Raw genomic sequence first — 5000 nt, 5'->3', positions numbered from 1 at the left:
CGGTCAGCCGCGCCTTGAATCCGCTCTCCAGCACCTTCCTCGGACTCATGCTCTGCCAAAGTCGGCCTCCCATCTTCCAGGAACCAGCCTGGAGCTTCCAGCGGTCAGCCGCGCCTTGAATCCGCTCTCCAGCACCTATCTCGGACACACTCTCCTCCAGGCCGGCCTCACATCTTCAAAGAACCAGCCTGGAGCTCCTAGCGGACAGCCGAGCCTTGAATCCGCTCTCCAGCACCTTCCTCGGACTCATGCTCTGCCAAAGTCGGCCTCCCATCTTCCAGGAACCAGCCTGGAGCTTCCAGCGGTCAGCCGCGCCTTGAATCCGCTCTCCAGCACCTTCCTCGGACTCATGCTCTGCCAACGTCGGCCTCCCGTCTTCCAGGAACCAGCCTGGAGCTTCTAGCGGTCAGCCGCACCTTGAATCCGCTCTCCAGCACCTTCCTCGGACTCATGCTCTGCCAAAGTCGGCCTCACATCTTCCAGGAACCAGCCTGGAGCTTCCAGCGGTCAGCCGCACCTTGAATCCGCTCTCCAGCACCTTCCTCGGACACATTCTCCTCCAGGCCGGCCTCACATCTTCAAAGAACCAGCCTGGAGCCTTTAGCGGTCAGCCGCGCCTTGAATCCGCTCTCCAGCACCTTCCTCGGACTCATGCTCTGCCAAAGTCGGCCTCACATCTTCCAGGAACCAGCCTGGAGCTTCCAGCGGTCAGCCGCACCTTGAATCCGCTCTCAAGCACCTTCCTCGGACACATTCTCCTCCAGGCCGGCCTCCCGTCTTCCAGGAACCAGCCTGGAGCCTTTAGCGGTCAGCCGCGCCTTGAATCCGCTCTCAAGCACCTTCCTCGGACTCATGCTCTGCCGAAGTCGGCCTCACATCTTCCAGGAACCAGCCTGGAGCTTCTAGCGGTCAGCCGCACCTTGAATCCGCTCTCAAGCACCTTCCTCGGACTCATGCTCTGCCAAAGTCGGCCTCACATCTTCCAGGAACCGGCCTGGAGCTTCCAGCGGTCAGCCGCGCCTTGAATCCGCTCTCCAGCACCTTCCTCGGACTCATGCTCTGCCAAAGTCGGCCTCCCATCTTCCAGGAACCGGCCTGGAGCTTCTAGCGGTCAGCCGCGCCTTGAATCCGCTCTCCTGCACCCATCCTCGGACACACGTTCTTGCCTTTGGACCCCTCCTCCAGGAGCCAGGCTGGAGCTTTTGCCCCCTTCCTCCATCATTTCAGGCCGTGGAAAGTGTCATCTTTCGGATTATCAATTCACCGTCCCAGTCTGGTACTCAGATATTTTTCCGAAAACTGGGTTTCTGAAATCGTGCAGATGGTGTTTTCGTCGTCTGCTAATAACCTCGTCGTGTGGGAGAATAGGGGCGGGCCTTGGGCTGACTCGGCCCATCGTCCCCTTTTCCCGTTGTCTGACAGAAATTTTTTCAAACTTTATCACCCCTGGTACTATAAACTTTTTCACCTCTGGTACTATGTGGCACTTAGAAAATTTTCTCAACCGGGATTCTCACCCCTGGTACTTTTTGGCACTTAGAAAATATTTCTCAACCGGGCTTCATGCCCCTGGTACTTTTTGACACTTTGACGTTTTTCTGAACCGGGCTTCATGCCCCTGGTACTTTTTGACACTTTGACGTTTTTCTGAACCGGGCTTCATGCCCCTGGTACTTTTTGACACTTTGACGTTTTTCTGAACCGGGCTTCATGCCCCTGGTACTTTTTGACACTTTGACGTTTTTCTGAACCGGGCTTCATGCCCCTGGTACTTTTTGACACTTTGACGTTTTTCTGAACCGGGCTTCATGCCCCTGGTACTTTTTGACACTTTGGCGTTTTTCTGAACCGGGATAAAGGTCATTTAAAGAGGTGTGTGCATGGTTCCTACTTATAATGGATATATGAAGGACTAAGGAGTCTGAACTTGTTCTGGCCCAAGGAAATCACTTTTTAACAAAAATCCGTATTTGGTCTTAACTCGGGAAAAGAAGGCGATTCCTGTGTTTTGATCTCAAAAGAGGCCATTTATCCGGGTTTGTGCAGGTTTATGCATGGAACTTACTTAGAATGGATATATCTCTATGTATATATGAAGGACTAAGGAGTCTGAACTTGTTCTGGCCCAAGGAAATCATTTTTTAACAAAAATCCGTATTTCGTCTTAACTCGGGAAAAGAAGGCGATTCCTGTGTTTTGATCCCAAAAGAGGCCATTTATCCGGGTTTGTGCAGGTTTATGCATGGAACTTACTTAGAATGGATATATCTCTATGTATATATGAAGGACTAAGGAGTCTGAACTTGTTCTGGCCCAAGGAAATCATTTTTTAACAAAAATCCGTATTTCGTCTTAACTCGGGAAAAGAAGGCGATTCCTGTGTTTTGATCCCAAAAGAGGCCATTTATCCGGGTTTGTGCAGGTTTATGCAAGCAACCTACTTAGAATGGATATATATGTATGTATATATGAAGGACTAAGGAGTCTGAACTTGTTCTGGCCCAAGGAAATCACTTTTTAACAAAAATCCGTATTTCGTCTTAACTCGGGAAAAGAAGGCGATTCCTGTGTTTTGATCCCAAAAGAGGCCATTTATCCGGGTTTGTGCAGGTTTATGCATGGAACTTACTTAGAATGGATATATCTCTATGTATATATGAAGGACTAAGGAGTCTGAACTTGTTCTGGCCCAAGGAAATCATTTTTTAACAAAAATCCGTATTTCGTCTTAACTCGGGAAAAGAAGGCGATTCCTGTGTTTTGATCCCAAAAGAGGCCATTTATCCGGGTTTGTGCAGGTTTATGCAAGCAACCTACTTAGAATGGATATATATGTATGTATATATGAAGGACTAAGGAGTCTGAACTTGTTCTGGCCCAAGGAAATCACTTTTTAACAAAAATCCGTATTTCGTCTTAACTCGGGAAAAGAAGGCGATTCCTGTGTTTTGATCCCAAAAGAGGCCATTTATCCGGGTTTGTGCAGGTTTATGCATGGAACTTACTTAGAATGGATATATCTCTATGTATATATGAAGGACTAAGGAGTCTGAACTTGTTCTGGCCCAAGGAAATCATTTTTTAACAAAAATCCGTATTTCGTCTTAACTCGGGAAAAGAAGGCGATTCCTGTGTTTTGATCCCAAAAGAGGCCATTTATCCGGGTTTGTGCAGGTTTATGCAAGCAACTTACTTAGAATGGATATATATGTATGTATATATGAAGGACTAAGGAGTCTGAACTTGTTCTGGCCCAAGGAAATCACTTTTTAACAAAAATCCGTATTTCGTCTTAACTCGGGAAAAGAAGGCGATTCCTGTGTTTTGATCCCAAAAGAGGCCATTTATCCGGGTTTGTGCAGGTTTATGCATGGAACTTACTTAGAATGGATATATCTCTATGTATATATGAAGGACTAAGGAGTCTGAACTTGTTCTGGCCCAAGGAAATCATTTTTTAACAAAAATCCGTATTTCGTCTTAACTCGGGAAAAGAAGGCGATTCCTGTGTTTTGATCCCAAAAGAGGCCATTTATCCGGGTTTGTGCAGGTTTATGCAAGCAACCTACTTAGAATGGATATATATGTATGTATATATGAAGGACTAAGGAGTCTGAACTTGTTCTGGCCCAAGGAAATCACTTTTTAACAAAAATCCGTATTTCGTCTTAACTCGGGAAAAGAAGGCGATTCCTGTGTTTCTTTCAGAAAAGGTCCTTTTTCTGAACTGGGATTCATGCCCAACATCCAGGCTCTCGTGCCCTGCCCACAGACACAAATCCAGGCCGAGTTTCAGCACCTCTGCATGGACAGCATTCATGGCTGCTTTCCTCTCCCAACAGCCAGTCTCTCATGCCCTGCCCACAGACACACATCCAGGCCGAGTTTCAGCACCTCTCCTCGGTCCAGTATTCATGGCTGCCGTCCTCTCCCAACAGCCAGTCTCTCATGCCCGGCCCAGAGACACACATCCAGGCCGAGTTTCAGCACCTCTCTTCGGTCAGGCAATCATCCCTGCTCCCCTCTCATAACGTCCAGGCACTCATGCCCTGCGCACAGACAAACAGAACCCAGGCCGAGTTTCAGCACCTCTGCTCGGACAGCATTCACGGCTTTTGTCCTCTCACAGCATCCAGTCTCTCATGCCCTGCGCAATGACACACATCCAGGCCTAGTTTCAGCACCTCTCCTCGGTCAGGAATTCATCCCTGCTCCCCTCTCAGAACATCCAGGCACTCATGCCCTGTGCAATGACACATCCAGGCCGAGTTTCAGCACCTCTCCTCGGTCAGGAATTCATCCCTGCTCCCCTCTCATAACGTCCAGTCACAGACACAGATCCAGGCCGAGTTTCAGCACCTCTCCTCGGTCCAGCATTCATCCCTGCTCCCCTCTCAGAACATCCAGGCACTCATGCCCTGTGCAATGACACATCCAGGCCGAGTTTCAGCACCTCTCCTCGGTCAGGAATTCATCCCTGCTCCCCTCTCATAACGTCCAGTCACAGACACAGATCCAGGCCGAGTTTCAGCACCTCTCCTCGGTCCAGCATGCATCCCTGCTCCACTCTCATAGCATCCAGGCACTCATGCCCTGCGCACAGACACACATCCTGGCCGAGTTTCAGCACCTCTCCTCGGTCCAGCATTCATCCCTGCTCCACTCTCATAGCATCCAGGCACTCATGCCCTGCGCACAGACACACATCCAGGCCGAGTTTCAGCACCTCTGCTCGGTCCAGCATTCATCCCTGCTCCACTCTCATAGCATCCAGGCACTCATGCCCTGCGCACAGACACACATCCTGGCCGAGTTTCAGCACCTCTCCTCGGTCCAGCATTCATCCCTGCTCCACTCTCATAGCATCCAGGCACTCATGCCCTGCGCACAGACACACATCCAGGCCGAGTTTCAGCACCTCTGCTCGGTCCAGCATTCATCCCTGCTCCACTCTCATAGCATCCAGGCACTCATGCCCTGCGCAATGACACATCCAGGCC

Source organism: Odontesthes bonariensis, unplaced genomic scaffold, assembly GCF_027942865.1.
Source record: "Odontesthes bonariensis isolate fOdoBon6 unplaced genomic scaffold, fOdoBon6.hap1 scaffold_123, whole genome shotgun sequence".
Classification (NCBI taxonomy): domain Eukaryota; kingdom Metazoa; phylum Chordata; class Actinopteri; order Atheriniformes; family Atherinopsidae; genus Odontesthes; species Odontesthes bonariensis.
Note: the sequence above shows the minus strand (reverse complement) of the source record.